The sequence below is a fragment of the Lissotriton helveticus genome, chromosome 8 (genome assembly GCF_964261635.1).
Source record: "Lissotriton helveticus chromosome 8, aLisHel1.1, whole genome shotgun sequence".
Classification (NCBI taxonomy): Eukaryota; Metazoa; Chordata; class Amphibia; order Caudata; family Salamandridae; genus Lissotriton; species Lissotriton helveticus.
Genome location: NC_136069.1, coordinates 850,772,334 through 850,794,023, shown reverse-complemented (window position 1 = coordinate 850,794,023; position 21,690 = coordinate 850,772,334).

Genomic DNA, 21,690 nt, shown 5'->3' with positions numbered 1-21,690 from the left:
GGTTGTCTCTTATTGGCCCCAACACGTTGTTAAACCCTCCCGAGGGCCGTACCACAGGTTCCTGCGGTCCCTGTGGCGCGGGGGCCATTCAGCTCAACACCAATGAATATTGATGAGATATTAAAGGCTGAGGGGCCCCTTATTACATTCCTCACGGGGAACCTTCATTTTGTGTTACACCACTGTGGCACTGCCTCCACCTGCAGTTATAAGACAACGTATTCCTCCCCTAAAGTCTACCTCTTCAAAACCCTGTGGGTTGCCTTCTGCATTCACACAGTCAGTGTTGTCACCTCTAGAGGCCGGTAAAGTGCTCCTGGCTGCTGCACCTCCTGAAACCTGCCCACTCAGCATCCTACCACCAGCCCGCTCCACCGCCTGACCCGAATCTTGCCTCAACCACCTGCTTCAGGCTGCACCTTGCTTGGGGATACCCTGTAATCCTCCAAGGTCCAGAGTCTACTGTGCTGTGTTTCTTTACCCACCCGGTTTCTTTCGCTCCCTCCAGAGCACAAATGAGGATTACTGGGGAGTCATGTATGAGCAAGACAGGGGCTGCAGATGTGGTAAACTCCATGCAGTGTGGTGGCAGAGAGCAGGGGATGAGAATATCAGAGGCAGGCAGTGGTATCACGGTGCATGAGAGTCTAATTGGGGTGGAGAGCTTCCTTCTGGCTTCAGCAGCACACAAAGTGAGGAGTGTTTTTTTCACTAGAGACTCGTCAAATATATAAACTAACCTCCACTCTAGGAAGACACCAGGACCTGTAACTGTGCTGTGCCATCATTGAAATGTGTGGGGATGGGGGTGTCTTTCTATGTTTTGTCAATAGTCCGTCGTAGCATCAGGACGACTTTTGATGAAAGAGCACCTTGTGCCATCAGCAGTAAGACTAGGAGACATGCACCATAAGGTGGAAGTAGGGCTTGTGATGCAGTGCCTGAAACGAAGGTAGTCCCTATCTTTTTTTAGGTGTAATGTCAGTTGTTGTATTATATATGTGGATGCAATATCAGAAAGAGACGGAAAAATTGTCAGGTTAGACATTATGTTGAGATCTGATTTTTTATTTAAATGTTTCAGCCACACCTTTAATTACATTGTCCACAATTTGCAGTTAATATGTGGTTTAAAATTCACCATTTGAAGCCATCATTTTCAGAACAACTTTGCGAGGGGAGAACCCCGCCCACACCCTGTGCTCTCCTTTTGCACCGCGGGATCGCTCGCTTTACCCACTCGCTCATTAGACTTTGGTACAACGTTTTTCATCGCACCACTTATCCACCAGCCGCCACTACTAATTAGCCGTGGTAAAATGCTCAAAGTCCTAAAGCCAAAAAACGAGCTCAGTAAAAGTAAAGGAGGAAGGCAAAACGTTTGGGGGTGACCCTGCAGAGAGGACTATTTTTCAGCAAGCATTTCATGCTTGTTTAATTAAACTCATATGGGAGATAAAAACACTATGAGCCTGACTACAAATGGCCCAGTCAGAAGCTATAGTTATGGCACTGACAAAATCACACACCCAGGAGGTTCTGATAATTATCACCTATTCATAGGTTCTGATAATTATCACCTATTCTGACTTTCTGAGGAATAACTTGTGGATTTTGGTGCTTACTGCAAAAAAATATCCATACGTCCCTGTAATTAATGGGCAATTTCCCTCTATTAACTTTTTGCAGGGTTGACCTGCTGAAATTTAGTGAAGGGGAGAATTGTATAGCAACTGGCAGTAAGCGATGCACATCGCAACATAATATCATTGCGATCCCTGCGCAAACAGGTGTGCAGGTATCACAATATGATGGGTGACTTTTCTTGAAGCCCTACATGGGTTTGTAAGTGGCAATCTTAATTCAGCCTACCTACCCACTTAAGGGCTCTGCACCTGCCCATATACTCACTGTTATATTTGCAATGACCAACCTTGACTATGGTGGAATGCGGGCAGTTAAACATGTGTTCCTGCCAGCACATTCTCTTATATTTCAAGTGCTCTGACCATGTTTTGCATTCTAAGGTGTAAGGTTGCCAGATAACTACATGTCAATAGGGAACCGTATTTGCAGAACTTGTCTTCCTTTAACAGAAGTTCTCTTTATTTGTTGTTTATTAAGCCAATTGGCCTCACACAACTGCTAAAACTGATCTCTAAAAGGAACATACAGGTAAACGTGTGCCTGGCAACACAGGGCAATAAGACAAACCTAGTTTGTAAGCATTCAGTTGCATATTTCAAAAACCTGTAAGTGCCTGTAATTATCCTCAAGTCTAAAATTCAACACAGCTCTGTGGTGTAGTACTGAGGAGTCCAAATCTATTTGAAAAGCAGCACTATAGGGTATTGATTCTCCTGTGCATACAGTTCATCTGATGAAAGTACTTTTCTGTCACAATAAGTCACAGGCTAAGCATACCAGAAAGAGACAGTTTCTGAATTTACACATAGTTGGCGCAAAATGTTGGATCAGGAGTATTATTTTTTAATGCAGTGAACTAATATATGCAAGGTACTCCTGACAGTGCTAAGGAATACATATTTTCCTGATGTGGTCACTTTCAGATAACTTTTCATATTGTGGCAAATTTGTGTGCTCCCTACCTACCCCGACCCCCAGCCCTGAAATCGACCCCATCTATTCATTCCCCTCCCACTGCCCTAAGGTCTAAAACCCTGCCCCTTTATTTACACTACCCTGCCCCCAAGCTGTCCCTTAAACTACCCCAACCCCCCACTCGCCCTAAAACCTTCCCCACTACCAATTCCCCTGCCACTGCTCTAAAGAATCCCTGCCCCATAAGTTACACTACCTCACCCAGCCCTGCACTGTCCCTTTAACTATCCCAACCCTTCCACTTGCACTAAAACCTACCCCAACCCCCTAGCAGCTCTAAAAACTCCCCTGACACCCTCTCAAGCCTAAAACCTCCCACCCAAGCCCCACTTACATCACTGTGGCGTCTTCTTGCTTCTGTCTTCCACCAGCTAGACCCTGCACTGTCTTAGCACACATGCGCGTGGTTACAGCATATGCATGGTTAAGGCAAGCATGGTCGAGCTTGCATAGTGGGGACATGCGTGGTTCAGACCGTGGTGTTTTGACTGTTTCCCCTCCAGCATCAACTTTTTTGTTGGAATACTGATATATCAGACTGCTCTTAAGAGAGGAAAAACTCCTTTACTAACCTTTGCATTAGACCCTCATTTGAGTAATTCTTTGTGAGGATGAGGAGGGCAATTTTGTAATGCAGAACATTTGTACCTAAAAAAGCAGCGCACATGAATCAGCAGTAGGACTTGCAACACCTTATCCGTTTCATATGTTTACACGGAATAATCACTGGTGAAAGTTGGAACAGAATCTGTTTCCTGGAGGTTGAAGGTGTAAGGAACTGAACCCAGTTTATGTTGATAATAGATAGGCGAACATCAGAATTCTAAAACAAGATGACGTCCACGGCGTTCGCTCTGATTCACCTTCACCAACGATGTCTTTATTTATCTCAAATTGCAGAGACAATTGAAGTTTCTCAATTAAGGAGAACGGCAGTAGTGTATGGGATTTTAGGTCTCAGGTTCATGTAATAAAAAATCATAACAAATACAAACATATCCATATATAGATGGCCTTTTAGTCAGTCCTCTTCAAGTGTCAGTCACATTTTTATTCCATTTATGATGCAAACAATCTGTGCCCCTGTGTCTGCCCAGTTTAGCCAGTAACTGTATTCAAGATAGAGCAAACGGCTATCAACATCTCGTGGACATGGCCGTTTCTAGGTGTTTTGCCACCCTAGGCGAGAATTGAAAAATGGCGCCCCCTCCCTTTTACTACCATCACTCTCTCCCCCTGTCATCCAGGCCAGAAGAATTAGATATAAAAAGCATTAATTAAATATAAAAGAACTTTTATTAGGAGCTAGTAGTACGAAGACTGGATAGCTGCATGTTGTACTGGCAGCGAAAGTATTCACAACTCCGTATCATTACCATTAACAATGAAGAACAACAGGGAGTTTAACCAGAATGCAGTTTTCTCACCACTAATTAGGAGATCCACTCCACACTGGGGGTCGACAAAATTGTGATTTTTGTTCTCAAAATCGACGTCTCTTTTCCAAATATTTCACAAAATGACGCACATTTCCTAAAATGCTCTTGGCCGGTATCTCAAATGAAATTTACACACAAGGGCTTACTCCAGGTCATAAAAAAAGTCACAAAAGGTACCAGCAGGAGACTGGTTTGAGAACAAATGCATCTCAACCACAGTTCTAACGTTCTTTCGAGGACTTTTCTCCTGGAACTAGTGCCCTCTGGTTGAAAAGTAAGCAAAATTTCACAATAGCAAAATAACAAAAATTAATTTATAAAATTCATGCAATGCCGATATTCTCATTTCTTGCGATTTTGAAGCCATAATGAAACTTTTACTCAGGCCTACTTATATCCTAGAATGGCAAATAGTTTCCCAAACAATAGCAGGGCCGTTTTTTTTTTCGATATACAGATAAACCTTAATCTCCCCTTCATGCTTCTATAACCTTAATTCTTTCACATACACACTTCCAGATGGGCCGTCTCACGCACGAAGGCCTGGAAGGACACGGAGAAACAAGCACCGGCCTATGACTGCCTGCCCCCTCTCCTTGATCTGTTCTCTCCTCCATCCTCTCTTTTCTTTCTCCCTCATCCCTTTAAGCAACTCTCTCCTAACCCTTTCCCTTGTCCCTCCTCACATAGCCCCTATATCTTTTCCTGTCTCTGTACCTCCCCTCCCTTCCAATGCCCTCGTCCTTCTGCAGCTCCCCCCTCCTGCGGTGTCCGTGGGGCTGACAGGTCTCCTTACTTTGCCTGTAAGTTCTTAAAGCTCAGATGGTAAGTGGAGCACACAGGCCTGTCATGTCATCTCTCCTCTCTCATCCTCTCCTAACCCCCCACCCTGTGCTCACCCCTCCTCTCTCACTCAGCTGCCATCTGCACCTTGCCACTCCACCCCTCCGGCCATCACCCACCTCAATGTGCATGTGCTCTCGTTTTTATCTCTGTTTCCTCCTGTACCTCCGTGACTCTGCCAGGCCAGGCCCTCTGTGTCCGTCCACTCCACGGAATGTTTCAGCTTTTTGTTCTTCTGTCTTCACGAGGCCATGTGCCTCAATGTTTTACTCTCTTCGCTGTAATTAATAGATAGGCATCATGTAACCCTACATGTATATTTATCGGGAAGAGGGAGGGGGTCCCTGCAGTCCCTGTGTATACAGTTCTGAAAACAGTAACACCCCGCTGAGAGGGGGAGTGGCCGAGCGAGGCCTGTCCAGAGACTGAGGTACCGGATCACGCACTCGCTTTTTACTCTCAGGAGAGCTATTAGTTCCCAGCTGTGCGTCGCCCCACTTGTCACCCCCTGGCGCACCCCACCTTGGTGCATACCTACGTACCTGACTGTTTCTCTGCCTCTCTGTCTGTACTGTGACCTGTGATGACATGCACAGCCATGCTGGCACCGCACTGATCGGGCCGCACATGGCCCCCTCCCGTGGCGCCAAATGTGATGTCACGTGATTTTGAATTGTGGATAGCCTACATAATTTTTCCCCCTTTTACCGCCCTAGCCATTTTGCCGCCCTAGGCAGCCCCCTAGTCCTGCCTAATGGTAGAAACGGCCCTGCTCGTGGAGCCCGCAACCGGATTGGGAAAACTTGTCGGTGAACGCGGGGATCCAGATAAGGCGATCGTGTGAGCGAGAACATATTTTTAAAGCGCGAGCATGCAAAAAAATTCCGGTACGCTGTAGATAACGGAAATGTTGCCATTTTCGCGCTCTCTGCGGAACGCGAAAATGTCAAATTATCGCAATTTCCACAAGCGGAACGGAATTTGACGCCCATAGGCAGTCATAGTGTGTGTCGAAGGAAACAATGCATAAAGTTAGTCTATAATCATCCGCTCCTCTAGTCCATCACCACAATTCAGTTAATCTCCATGTGGACCTCAGTCTGTCCCAGATTGATTGCCCTGGAGGGTGTGTGCTGAAAAAGAGCATGCCTCGAGCAGTACGCCAAATGCTACATGTGGGAGTCGCAGTCTCTCGTTTCTCTCAGGGTATGTCTACTACCCCCCATTGCGGCCTTGAATCTAGAAGAGCCAAGTCACGAGCCACCCTTGGTGTGCTGAACAGTGTCTCCATATGTGGGGTCTTGCCATTTCTGCATTGTCCCTGGCCTTCCTTCCTGCTGGTCTGAGTGTCCCTTGTCTCCAACATGTCGCCATCCATCCAGCCAGTCACGGGCCTCGCCCGGATCCACAAAGAACCAACTTTTCCCACCGTCCTCATCTCTTAAGTTTCGCCAGAAAGAGCATCGCATATTTTATGCCCCGCTTTTGAAGTGCCTTTTTGACTTCCAGGAAGGACCGTTGTTGTCTCTGTACCTTTGCGGTAAAGTCTGGGAAAAAGGAGATAGTGTTGTTCTCGCACTTGATTGGTGGTGCATTTCTAGCTATTTGAAGGATGATGTTCAGGTCCCGAAAGTTAAACACTCGTGCCAGAATTGGTCGGGGTGTGCCCGGTTTAGGTCTTCCCCCCGGCACGCGATGAGCTTGCTCGATTGAGAAGTAGTTGGAGAGGTTTTTGGGCTGCAGGCAGGTAGTTATGAGGACTTCTACAACATGATCCATTGCTGGTCTTTCTGCCCTTTCTGGCACACCCAAAATATGAACATTACTACGCCTTGAGCGTCCCTCATAGTCGTCCAGTTGCTCTGTCAGGGTGTTGTTTTGAGATTGTAGGAAGGAGATTTGTTTCTTGAGTGTCAACGTGTCAGCTTCCAATGCTTGAGTGACCTCTTCCACCTCTTTGACCCTAGAGTCCATTTTCCGGAGGTCTGCCGGTAATAGTGAGATGTCCGAGGAGACAGCGTCAATACGACCCTTCAGTGATGTGCACCTACAAGTGATCGCCGCCATTACGTCACGCAATGTGGGGGAATCTTGTTGTTGTGGAGCTTCCTGCATAGCGCCATGTCCTTACACTCCCTCCTCCTGCGATTTCTGCCAGGCAAATGTATCATTTTTTTGTTGATGTGAGCCGCAGCCCCCCTTTAACGTCATCATGGTTGGGCTGAGTAGTTTTTTCCTGCCGTCTGGGGTATTCACTGACGCCTACCAGAGTGTTGTTCCCGTGGCCTGTCGGCTTTTCCCCAGCGGCCAGTCATAATGCCCTTAACGTGCACAAAATCTTATGTATTTTGTCAGACACCCCACCGCTTCAGGTCTCTACAGCCTTTCTATACCAGTTCGGGGCTGATGGATATGTGTGCCACTTGCCGTGTGTTACACCGCCCTCTCTCCCATGGGGGGTGCGCTGCGGTAAATTTGCAGTTGGGGGGCTTAATAGGTGCACTGCCCGGTATTCATGCTTTGGAGCCGGAAGCCAATATTCCCTGTATCTGCTCGACAGGACAGCAATGCTTGTTGGGTCTCTGGAGGGAAACCTGGATCTGTTGGGGCCGTTTCCCCTTGTTGCAGGTAGTGGGTCACAGCCCGGTCCGTAATTGCCCCAGTGTTCTGGCTGTTAGCCCCCTTTTAATGAAGCAAGTGGGGGTAGTGACAGTAATGAAAAAAGCACACTTGAGTCAGTTACGGCAGGCTCGGCTGTGGTGGTTTCTCAGCGAGGCTCTGATCACCAGGAGCAGCAGCTCAGGTGCAGGCACGTCCGCGCAGCCCGACCTTTTCTTTTTCGGGATCAGCGTTCACTTGAGTCAACAGCTGTGGTGTGCATCACAGACTACGACACTGCGGGTGCCCACTTCACTCCCTGGTCGCAGTCTGAATCCCAGGGGTGGGTGCTCCCACTCTCCGCAAAACTCCTACACTCTGCTCATCTCCTGCAGCCAGATAATGTGGGGGATAGTTAGTTTCTGGAGATAGATGAGGCTGAAGCTGCGCTAATGTGCGGCCATTCTTCTCTGCAGTTGGCTACGTCCCTGAAATTAAAACCTTCTTGCACAATAAACATAATTAGTTATCAATTAAATATTTAATATTATTTAAATACAAATTATTAATTAAAAATCATTTAATGACTCCCCCTGTACCCCTATAAGCGTATGACCTGCACCTAAAATTTTACTTAAAAAAATAATCACACAATTAATTATCAAATAAATATGAAATAAAAACTCATTAATAATTAATTATAATTCGATTACTTCCCATCCTGTACCCCTTTAAACCCACAACCCGCTACAGTACTAAAAATCACAAAAATGCATTAAATGTAATTGAATAAATATATTAAAAAAATTGCAAACAAAAACCCTTACCCCCTGGTCTACACAGAAAAGAGTGGCTCCTACAGGTTGTCTCTTATTGGCCCCAACACGTTGTTAAACCCTCCCGAGGGCCGTACCACAGGTTCCTGCGGTCCCTGTGGCGCGGGGGCCATTCAGCTCAACACCAATGAATATTGATGAGATATTAAAGGCTGAGGGGCCCCTTATTACATTCCTCACGGGGAACCTTCATTTTGTGTTACACCACTGTGGCACTGCCTCCACCTGCAGTTATAAGACAACGTATTCCTCCCCTAAAGTCTACCTCTTCAAAACCCTGTGGGTTGCCTTCTGCATTCACACAGTCAGTGTTGTCACCTCTAGAGGCCGGTAAAGTGCTCCTGGCTGCTGCACCTCCTGAAACCTGCCCACTCCGCATCCTACCACCAGCCCGCTCCACCTCCTGACCCGAAGCTTGCCTCAACCACCTGCTTCAGGCTGCACCTTGCTTGGGGATACCCTGTAATCCTCCAAGGTCCAGAGTCTACTGTGCTGTGTTTCTTTACCCACCCGGTTTCTTTCGCTCCCTCCAGAGCACAAATGAGGATTACTGGGGAGTCATGTATGAGCAAGACAGGGGCTGCAGATGTGGTAAACTCCATGCAGTGTGGTGGCAGAGAGCAGGGGATGAGAATATCAGAGGCAGGCAGTGGTATCACGGTGCATGAGAGTCTAATTGGGGTGGAGAGCTTCCTTCTGGCTTCAGCAGCACACAAAGTGAGGAGTGTTTTTTTCACTAGAGACTCGTCAAATATATAAACTAACCTCCACTCTAGGAAGACACCAGGACCTGTAACTGTGCTGTGCCATCATTGAAATGTGTGGGGATGGGGGTGTCTTTCTATGTTTTGTCAATAGTCCGTCGTAGCATCAGGACGACTTTTGATGAAAGAGCACCTTGTGCCATCAGCAGTAAGACTAGGAGACATGCACCATAAGGTGGAAGTAGGGCTTGTGATGCAGTGCCTGTAACGAAGGTAGTCCCTATCTTTTTTTAGGTGTAATGTCAGTTGTTGTATTATATATGTGGATGCAATATCAGAAAGAGACGGAAAAATTGTCAGGTTAGACATTATGTTGAGATCTGATTTTTTATTTAAATGTTTCAGCCACACCTTTAATTACATTGTCCACAATTTGCAGTTAATATGTGGTTTAAAATTCACCATTTGAAGCCATCATTTTCAGAACAACTTTGCGAGGGGAGAACCCCGCCCACACCCTGTGCTCTCCTTTTGCACCGCGGGATCGCTCGCTTTACCCACTCGCTCATTAGACTTTGGTACAACGTTTTTCATCGCACCACTTATCCACCAGCCGCCACTACTAATTAGCCGTGGTAAAATGCTCAAAGTCCTAAAGCCAAAAAACGAGCTCAGTAAAAGTAAAGGAGGAAGGCAAAACGTTTGGGGGTGACCCTGCAGAGAGGACTATTTTTCAGCAAGCATTTCATGCTTGTTTAATTAAACTCATATGGGAGATAAAAACACTATGAGCCTGACTACAAATGGCCCAGTCAGAAGCTATAGTTATGGCACTGACAAAATCACACACCCAGGAGGTTCTGATAATTATCACCTATTCATAGGTTCTGATAATTATCACCTATTCTGACTTTCTGAGGAATAACTTGTGGATTTTGGTGCTTACTGCAAAAAAATATCCATACGTCCCTGTAATTAATGGGCAATTTCCCTCTATTAACTTTTTGCAGGGTTGACCTGCTGAAATTTAGTGAAGGGGAGAATTGTATAGCAACTGGCAGTAAGCGATGCACATCGCAACATAATATCATTGCGATCCCTGCGCAAACAGGTGTGCAGGTATCACAATATGATGGGTGACTTTTCTTGAAGCCCTACATGGGTTTGTAAGTGGCAATCTTAATTCAGCCTACCTACCCACTTAAGGGCTCTGCACCTGCCCATATACTCACTGTTATATTTGCAATGACCAACCTTGACTATGGTGGAATGCTGGCAGTTAAACATGTGTTCCTGCCAGCACATTCTCTTATATTTCAAGTGCTCTGACCATGTTTTGCATTCTAAGGTGTAAGGTTGCCAGATAACTACATGTCAATAGGGAACCGTATTTGCAGAACTTGTCTTCCTTTAACAGAAGTTCTCTTTATTTGTTGTTTATTAAGCCAATTGGCCTCACACAACTGCTAAAACTGATCTCTAAAAGGAACATACAGGTAAACGTGTGCCTGGCAACACAGGGCAATAAGACAAACCTAGTTTGTAAGCATTCAGTTGCATATTTCAAAAACCTGTAAGTGCCTGTAATTATCCTCAAGTCTAAAATTCAACACAGCTCTGTGGTGTAGTACTGAGGAGTCCAAGTCTATTTGAAAAGCAGCACTATAGGGTATTGATTCTCCTGTGCATACAGTTCATCTGATGAAAGTACTTTTCTGTCACAATAAGTCACAGGCTAAGCATACCAGAAAAAGACAGTTTCTGAATTTACACAAAGTTGGCGCAAAATGTTGGATCAGGAGTATTATTTTTTAATGCAGTGAACTAATATATGCAAGGTACTCCTGACAGTGCTAAGGAATACATATTTTCCTGATGTGGTCACTTTCAGATAACTTTTCATATTGTGGCAAATTTGTGTGCTCCCTACCTACCCCGACCCCCAGCCCTGAAATCGACCCCATCTATTCATTCCCCTCCCACTGCCCTAAGGTCTAAAACCCTGCCCCTTTATTTACACTACCCTGCCCCCAAGCTGTCCCTTAAACTACCCCAACCCCCCACTCGCCCTAAAACCTTCCCCACTACCAATTCCCCTGCCACTGCTCTAAAGAATCCCTGCCCCATAAGTTACACTACCTCACCCAGCCCTGCACTGTCCCTTTAACTATCCCAACCCTTCCACTTGCACTAAAACCTACCCCAACCCCCTAGCAGCTCTAAAAACTCCCCTGACACCCTCTCAAGCCTAAAACCTCCCACCCAAGCCCCACTTACATCACTGTGGCGTCTTCTTGCTTCTGTCTTCCACCAGCTAGACCCTGCACTGTCTTAGCACACATGCGCGTGGTTACAGCATATGCATGGTTAAGGCAAGCATGGTCGAGCTTGCATAGTGGGGACATGCGTGGTTCAGACCGTGGTGTTTTGACTGTTTCCCCTCCAGCATCAACTTTTTTGTTGGAATACTGATATATCAGACTGCTCTTAAGAGAGGAAAAACTCCTTTACTAACCTTTGCATTAGACCCTCATTTGAGTAATTCTTTGTGAGGATGAGGAGGGCAATTTTGTAATGCAGAACATTTGTACCTAAAAAAGCAGCGCACATGAATCAGCAGTAGGACTTGCAACACCTTATCCGTTTCATATGTTTACACGGAATAATCACTGGTGAAAGTTGGAACAGAATCTGTTTCCTGGAGGTTGAAGGTGTAAGGAACTGAACCCAGTTTATGTTGATAATAGATAGGCGAACATCAGAATTCTAAAACAAGATGACGTCCACGGCGTTCGCTCTGATTCACCTTCACCCACGATGTCTTTATTTATCTCAAATTGCAGAGACAATTGAAGTTTCTCAATTAAGGAGAACGGCAGTAGTGTATGGGATTTTAGGTCTCAGGTTCATGTAATAAAAAATCATAACAAATACAAACATATCCATATATAGATGGCCTTTTAGTCAGTCCTCTTCAAGTGTCAGTCACATTTTTATTCCATTTATGATGCAAACAATCTGTGCCCCTGTGTCTGCCCAGTTTAGCCAGTAACTGTATTGCATATTAAAGTACAGCATTTGCCTGATAACATGTGCACATCCAACCATAAAGCAGTCCTATTCACTTCCAAGGCTGATGGGCCAAGCACCACTATGGTTAATTATTATTTTTCTTACTTTTTTTCTAAAAAGTGTATGCCCGCCACGTTTAGACTGTAGCATATTTACTTTTTTACTTTAATTTTTAATTCATATTTTTTCAAAAGACAATTACACTCTTAAGTTTGCCAATGCCAGACTACTTCCATTGCTAATGCTTGTTTTATCAGGCTGCCTTTCTGCTTTCATATAAATTTGTGACTCGCAAAATAGGATTAGTACACAGGCTACTGTTTTTCTGCGGGCGCAAATGGGCCCACAAAAAACCTTTGTACATCTGGACATTAGTAACTTATACCAGGGCTATTCCCCCAAAGAGTATTTCTTTTACTCCAAAAGATCATGATTTGGGTTTTCAACATCTCACCGCTCCAGACAACCCTTTTGAGGATGAGTATATGGTTTTGAATATCTGGATATTTACAAATCCCAATGACACCCAACAACTCTTCATGCTACCAACAAAGCATCATTATGCTACCAGAGTCGTCATCTTCGGATGTATGACGTTACAACGCAGGCTATTACAACGCCTGCCTTTACAACGCGGTTTTTACATCGCAAACCTTTACAACGCATACCGCTTAGAGGTGCTGGATAGTGATAAGTTTAATTTTCTATTCCAACTCCAGTCCCCGTGGACACTAGGGAAGGTGTTGGATAGAAAATTAAACTTATTCCCTATCCTAGAGCACCCCCCAGCGCAATGCGTTGTAATGGTTTGCGTTGTAATGACCGCGTTGTAATGGTAGTGCGTTGTAAAAGTTTCGTTGTAAAGGTTGTTCACCGTCACCTTCTTTCAGTAGGATAGTGGCACTAGCTTTTTTGCTGTCATCGGTGTCAACCTTTGATCACACAAGATATTAAATATGGTTTCTGCATATAAATGAACATTCTCTTCAGAGAAATATTTTCCTGTCAAGTGCAAATGCTGAGATGAGCCAGCAAGTTGAAAGCAGTAGGGATCAGTGTACAGGCCTTCATCTCTAAACATGAAGCTGTTCCGGGGTTTCATGAACCATGTGCTCAGGCAGTATATTAATTTAATTTGCTGCTGCAGAAGCCATCAGAGAATTTCTGCCTCTGACTGACCTAAAAACAGTCAATGGATTTTTTTGCAGTGCAGTGTTTGAAATTGTGGAACATACAATTCATTATTTGATTGGCTCAGCTATTTGTCCTTCTAGCATCCATTAAGTCTAGCATTCATCAATTTCTCTTGTCCTGAGGTTCCTCTGCATTTTGCCCGTTTTAGTATACCTTTATGGCATGGATCCCAAGGGGCCCCACAAACCGTAAATCTGGAGCTCTTTAGGGCACCGCTTGCGTACCTTTAGAAAGGGTAATTGCAATATTCCCCCTAATAATCCCCCTACCAGTAGTCTCAATAGATTGATCCCCTTTTGATCTCTTTGGCAATGGCTGGTGGCAGCATTAATACCCTTTCGGGGTGCTGTTGCTGCAGCCAGGGATGATTCCTACTGGCTCACCTTCTATTTTGAGCCCAGTGACATTTTGCAAATGAATGTCATTTCTATTTATTGTTATTGTGAATGAGAGTAGATGTTCAAGAAAATGTACTGATCAAGAAAGCTGTCATGATTATTAACACTGGAACATGTACTAAATGAATCTAGTTCACAATCTCCTTCAGTGCACCCACCATTAATGTTATCCTTAGACCAATGTGAACATAGTTTATCTTGTACAGATGGTATGCACAAAATGGAGTATGCCTGTTGCCCACTGAGGCCAACAGGTGCAGTCCTTTCCTCCTTTTCTTTTTCAGCTTCTTTGCCTACAGCTCCGGACTAGGGAATATACAAAAGTTTACTACCAGATGAAAACATGGAGAGTAAATCTGCTTTTCTGACATTTTCATCATACACCCAATGAACAATGGTAGGTCAGCAAAAGATGCCCCTCCCCGATCCTGTCTAATTTGTTGAAATTTCATGCAGTAACAATGCAATGCCTTTAAAGAGTAGTGGACTGGTATTAAACTTACTATACCAAGGGAGGCTGCTGTCGCCTGCTACGCAAAATATCTATGCACACCTGGGGACAACTATATGTGAATGGGACATTCTGCTCTAGCAATGAATTCTTCGGCACCTCATCCCCCACCCTTTTAGACCGGTTCCATTATATTAGGCTCAGACAAGATATGCAGACCCTCTCCCCATGCTTCCAACAAGAGCCTGATATCATGCCCCCCTACATGCCCTTTTCAATCAAATCACTTGAACGCATGTGGTGTCCCTCATAAATCACACCACACAAAGAGATAGTGAACACAATCCCTCCCCAGCAAACAGTAAATGGGAAAATGAACTAGGGCACCCCCTAACGGAGAAACAATGGTCCTTTTGTTGTCGTCAAACTGGGGAAGTCTCCGCCAGTAGTAGATTGCACATCATACATTACAAGTATCTACATCAGCTATACTACTCAGCGGCATGCTTACATTGCCTCCATCTACGTGATAACAATCACTGTGATCAATGCGGGGAAACTGAAGCTGACTTCAAGCCCCTTGCCTGGGAGTGCATACAAGTCCGCCAATACTGGGGGGGGGGGGGGTTTAGCTTTAGATCGCATGACAGGGTCAACAATCCCGGAAGACCCCTTCACTGCACTCTTGGGATACACTGAACTGATACCCACGAAGATACAAAGGTATGTCTTCCTGGCGCTTCTCCTTGCTATGCGATGAATTGCTTGTAAATGGGGCAGGAGTAGAGCTCTTAAATGTAATGATTGGCTCCAAGATCTCATATACTGCCAAGAACAGTTACACACCTACGCTGAACTACTACCACCCTCCTCTCGCCCCCGAGATATCTGGGGTCCCCTCCAGACTTACCTCCTGGAACATACCACAACCGAAGACACGACCACTGACTCCCGTACTGGTGGGGAGGATGCAGGGGGCAGAGATGAGACACAGGCATGGGGAATTCGCAAGAGTAGAACTAAGATTACCAATGGATAGCTCTAGGGACTAGGGCGGGCCGAGTATGAACGCACCGAAGAGGCAGACATCCATGAATGCGTACCTTTACTTCTGCTACAATTGGTGGCTAGTGGCACTGTTATTATGTTATTAGATTATTTGATTATGAATGTTTATGACCTTTTCTGTGGCCATTTTATCATGACTACCCACCCGACGCGGCCGGCCCGTTGTGGTTGTAGGCGGCTTGCTGTGTATCCTCCCTCCCACCCCTACTGCCTTATCGCACCTCATCTTGCATTGCCGGCCCACATGGGATGTAGGCATCATGCTGTGTACAAATCGGTTGGCCCCAATAAAGGTCTTGGGGGAAACAAAAACTCACTATACCACATTTCTTAAAACAATGACACTGACACAGACCTGTGCAGTTCTTGCTGTAGTGCTTCCGCACAAGAGATGAGTACTACTCATTTCTCCAAGGCTTGGAATTAGCATGAAAGATGTTTTCTGCTGGCCTATCATGTTATTGATGCCGGCATCAATGCCCCAAGCCATACAAAGGAGTTCAGAGACATGGTACAGTTACTAGAATCCCCATTTATCCCACTGGAGACCAGGGCAGGACTGCATTAGACATCAACATCTAGAAGTAAAGAGTGTTGACTTCCTGGGAAGTACACTCCCTTTCATCATCACCTTTGGTCTTTAATCCGCTGACTGTGCACTATGGCACAGAGGTCTAGCACAATTGTCTGAGATCAGGAGAAGGACAAGAATGTGTGTTATTGTGTCTGTTAACTCACACCGCTCTTGTCCCCATGGGTCAGCCAACCCTCTACCCTCTTCGCTAAGGTCGGGCACTCCTGAAGTTGAGTTGTTGATCAAGAGTCTCTAGGACCAATAGAACAAGAGATATCCGCATTGTAAGGAAACAATCTCTCGAAATTCAAATATAAGCAAATGCTCCCAGTGTTTTTATTTTAAATACTGAACTCTGATAAATGCTGTTTACAGTGTGCTAAGCTATTATTCCATTGCTTTACATGTTGCCATTTTTTTTTATTTTGTTTCTGTCCGGTTTTGTTTTCATTATTAGTAGGATTGCAGACAGCTAATGATCTGTATCAGCAAGTAACCAGATTTTAGCAGATAGATTGTAATGTGATGTTTTTACAACACAATGTTCATGATTGTAAACAATGCCGCGGTTGGTAGCTTCACTCACAGGTGATTTCCGACTAATGCTGCTGATTGTTGACACAGCAAACCAAGCCCCAGTCCATGTGCTCTGATACCTAAAATATGTCAAAATTGACTACACTCCTGATTAGCACATTTATCCGTGCCTATAGGTCGCTATTATATGTTACAAAATTATTGGTACATATTGCGCTACCAGAAAAGTGACAATAAAAAGCATGTTTCCACATCTGTCCCGACAGACCTGTTATGTAGTTTTAAAAACAGCAATTTCAACCTGACAAAATAAACCTTCTGCCAGGCCTAATCCTTCCTTTTTAATAAAGTTATGCTAAAGTAGGTCCTAAATGCCCATAGGGTAGAGTGCATAGTGTTAAAATTGTAGGGGATGTATATTTTATGTTTTGCATGTCCTGGCAGTGAAATCTTCCCAGGTCATTTTTTACTGTGGCAAGGTTGCCTCACCCATAAGAAAGCACAGGGTAACACTATAATGCTTAATGTCAGTTAGAGAGTAGCAAGAAAAATTATCCAATGACTAATGTTATTAGTAGTTTACAGTAAAGTGACAAAGGTCGGAAAAGTGACTGAGTGAAATCTACAAGATTTCACTCAGTCACTTTTCTGACGCCGCTGCGTCAAAACCGTGTGCCTGCTTGAAGCACGTGTAAGGCGTGGCGCACCATGTTGAGGATAGGCCAGGTTGGAACAGTGCTGGAGTTGTGCCAAGCCCGCGACACAACACCAGCACTGCGCCAACCTAACGCAGGCAGATGCGACAAGCATCTGTTTATCCTTGCGCCATTGTAAATGCGGCGCATCTGTGATGGCGCAAGGGTAAACTTGCGTCACGCATCTTTCCTGGCGCATCCCAGCTGATTTGCAGGGATGCGCCAGGAAACGTAAATCTTCCCCAAAGGCCTTATTTACAAGCCCCTGGCGCCACAAGTACGTCACTTTTCCCATGTTAAAAATGACGCAAAAGTGGAGCAAGCGGCTTGTAAATAAGCCCCCTAGTTTCATCGCACTCCTGGCATAGGATTGTCGAATCCTGACCAAGTCCTTGAGTGAAATTTAGATCAGGGAATCCTTTCCTATGCTGCGTCCCCACTCTGTCTCTACTCAATGAAATCCTGCTCTCTGTGTTCTCTCTGTGTTTTGTGCTTCCCGCTTTTTTTTTTATGCTTTCTGTCTATGCCCAGCCCCGCCATTATGTCTGACCTTTGTTCCGTTCCTTCTTCCCTCAGGACTCCTCCTGATCGTTTTTCTCTTTTTGCTGGACGGCCTTAAATATTTATGTATATGTAAATATGTATTATATAATTGTCCAAGCCTAATTGCTGTTAAAATGTAATCCTGTGTGAATTTACTATTTGTATATTTAGAACTCTAACACTAGTATATGTAGTAGACTTTTGTACTCACTACCATCCCTATGTGATTTTAGAGTTTATCTGTTTGTATCTCTTCCTTGAGTGACTTTCAACTTGTACATGTGCATGTTTTTCCTTTTTTATCTCTTCCTTGAGTGACTTTACACCTTGTACATTTTTTTCTGCTTGTATCTTTTATGTAATTTATGTAATCCAAAATCCTTATGTAACGCAACTGGTTCTTTTGTAAAGCGCTCTGACACCTTCGGGTAATGTTCGCGCTATATAAAATCGCATTAAATGAAATGAAAATGAAAAAGAAAACTCAAAAGTATTGGTGTAACGAAACTTGAGCCCCCCTCCCCGCCCTGCAAAGTTCAGAAAGCCCCCCAACGCACCGGACCCAGTCAGGCGCTTTCAAGCCAGGGGCCCGTGCACAGTGCCCGGACCCCCCTGGGGCTCGCCCCCCCCCCCCCCCACCCCCCCTCCGCACTGCGGGGGCTATTGTTACGCCACTGCTCACCATAATAAATATGAATGCTCACGCTCGTCACCTCAGAGCTCCCTCATTTTGTGCAGCTTCTTGCTCGTGAATTGTGCATTTGTCCATAAGACGTGCGTAACCGCCCTTCACGTTCTGTTTTGAAACATTGCAAGCGGCGTCTCTTTGTTTGTATTGTGCTCTGTGCTCCTCCGTCTATCAAACTGAAAGATGACGGATTACAGATAATGGTACCTTTTTTCAAAACCCGCCAACTATCCAACAAGGATAATGAAGTGAGGAAACGTTGAAAAGAAAGCAGCCGCTGGGAATGATGAATGTGTTCCTTCCGGCACAGCGCCAGGCTCGCTGCCAGTATTCCCATTGTGCTAAATGGCCAATACTTCCGATAGCAGCATGTTTTGAGATCTACCTAGGGATTATCACTGCAAGCGTCCGATACATTCTCAAGAAGTGACGTAGTCGTTTTTTATCTGAATGCAAATTGTGTTGGGACTCGTTCGCCCACTTTAAGGTTAGATTTATGCTTCTTAGATTGTGTTTTTTTTTTTTTTCAAAACTTTAAACAGTAAAACTTTAGGATAACAGCAAATTGCCTAAAAAAATACTATTTTAACCATTACTTTGAAGATAAGCTTTTGTTCCATTTTTTTCCGTTGGCCAATGTTGTTTTACAGGCAAACAAAAATGAGTGTTTGTAATTTGTCCAAATCAAAGAGGAACGTTCATTTTTGGGGCTGCAAAATAGCAGAGATGTTTTAAGGCATGGGCAAAGTGGGCTATGGCTCAGGGCCCAACCCTTTCAGGGGGCCCCTGATAAAGGCAGTTCAAATGTTGGGTTTATGTTTCATGCAACATCCATAGGAAAGTTTCTTTTAGATACGAACAAGATCTCACATATGAGAAATGGGAGGGTGTCACAGATTGTTTGCAGTAATATTAGTGAGCTGCTGCTGTGTTGCAATGTCGAAAACACATTACTATCCCTGAATATTCGATGTAAACATTTAGAATTTGGACCAGTGTTCTTGTGCACTGTTAGTGACCCAGCCAAAGAGTACATGAAAGAGCCTAAACTGGATGATAATTTCAAAGCTGATCTGAACAGGGGCCCCCAAAATACGTTTGGTCCCAGGGCCCCCAAAATCTTTAGGATGTCTTTGATAGCAATGGCCATCCTGAGTGCAGGAGAGTAGGATCTGCTCTTATGGTTACCCCCACTTTTTGCTGATGTTTCACTGTTTTTCGACTTTGGTCTGGCTGGGGCCCTGCTATCCAGGACCCCAGCCTTGCTGCTTCCTCTCTAAATTGATTCCAAGTACTTTAGGTACACTCCAGTTTGGTTACTGGGGTAGCCTTATGAGTCCCTAGTATATGGTACCTTAGGTACCAAGGGCATAGGTACCCGAGAGGCCTACCAGGGGCTGAAGCATGTATTATGCCACCCATGGGAAGCCTTCCAAAGTGACACCACAGGACTGCTACTGCAGCCTGGGTAAGGTGGTGCATGCACCCCTTACTTAGATATAGGTTACCTATATCTACCTTAAATCACTACACATATAAACCTATCAGTAACCCCCTATGGCAGGCCTTATCAATCCTGAAGGCAGGGTGCTGGGTTTCGTGTGAGAGGGTGCCCATGCATGAACAGGCCCCCTCTGCAGCCTTCGGAACCTATTCTCTGGGGCTGTTTTGTGATGCAGCCAGACCATATACTCTGAAGTGCATTATAACCTTGCTGTAAATGCTAACTTTGGAATGGCTGCACGGAAACATGTTGTATTTGGTGTAAAACACTTTGGAATCAGACCCCCGACCAGTCCTGGGGGGCGGGGATATGATTACCCCCTCCTAGAGGGAGAGACATGTACACACCGGTATACTCGGTAGCAGTTTAAAAGAGCCCTGGCATCACAAAATGGATGCTGCAGCCACAGACACAAGTGTGGCCTCCTGCTACTGGACGAAACTCCGGCAGTGGAGGATGGGACAATAGGTTTCCTGTCACAGGGAGGTGTCACCACCTCCCAGACAGGCCTTAGTGTACTGGGGCTGGGTGGGTGCACTCCAAGAGTGTTTTGAAGTCTGCACTGGGGGCACATTTGGTGTCCCTGTGCATAGCCCAGTTCAAACCGGTTGCAGGAGCTACCAGCCCCTGCTCTGGCACACAACTGGACTAAGGAAATGGGTATTGCCATCCCTCTTTCCAAACCCTCCCATTGGTGGGTCCCAAAAGTAAGTCCAACCCCTTCCTTTGGTATAAGAAAGGAACCCCTGACTACAGGACTTTAGATTACACCTGGATAAAACTCTGCTACAGATACCTGGAACTTCGATGATCTACATGACTAGATGACTGAAGAATCTCTCTTGGAGTAAAGGAGTTGCTCCCCTGCTTGGCAGGCAGAAAAGACGCATCTGACTGCTCTGCATCTCCAAAGCTCCCGCAGGATTCCGAAGTAATTGCAGCCCAAGAGGTGGATTTCCAGACTTCTCCAAGGCCGTCCTGAGTCCCCAACAAAGCTGAGACCCGCAGCCCTCGTGAGTACCGTGGAACCTGAACCCCTGGACACCGTGCACATTTGCAAGCGCATTAGCTTCTCGACATTCCTTGAGGCTGTGCATTGGGTTACTTATAGCAAGACCCCGACCACCTTTTCCACTGAAGATTGCTGGCCTACACTCCGCGAGTGTTCAGTGAGCTGGCTTTTGTGTTTTCGCTTGAGGTACCCTACTTAATTCCTGATCCGTTGACTGGTGGGTCCCTGAGAAGGCAGCTTTGACTTTCCTTGGTTTCCCTGGTTGCTCCAGACGTGCCCTCATGGGTGTCCGCACACTCTATAAGTTGTTATTAACATAACATAACATAACTTTCCACCACTTGGTGAGTCCACCGGACCTTGCTGGTCCGCACCGAAGCATATTTTCTCTTCCTGCGTGGGTTGCTGTTGCCATGGCTTGTTTGGTCCAATCCGAGCACCGACACTGCAGCACTCGACATCCTTTGTGGGACAGCTTGAATCCAGCTCCTAGTTGTTGTCGACACCTCCTGGTCCTCGTGCCTGCAGAGTCAAGCTTTACCTCTTCAACCTGAAATCACCCGACATCTGTGGGCATTCGTCTACCGTGCCCCTGGTCACTGGCATGTGACCCAGACTCTGTCCCCTCTTCTTTCAGGTTCTTCATATCTTTGATCCAGGCTTGGATCACACCGGACATTTTCCTCTTCGACAGCAGCTTAACTTTGCAGCAGATCGCCATTGAAATCAACAATGATTCCCGACACCAAAAGTCACCTATGCCCCCGGCTTCCCTGGGTTAGGTAACGAGTACTCTGGTGTTCCCGTGGGTGTTTGCCCTAGAACCCCTTACGTCTAAAGGGGTATGCTCAAAGTCTTCTCCTAAGTGTCCTTAATCTTTAAATTTCCAACCGCGACTCTCACCCTAGAAGC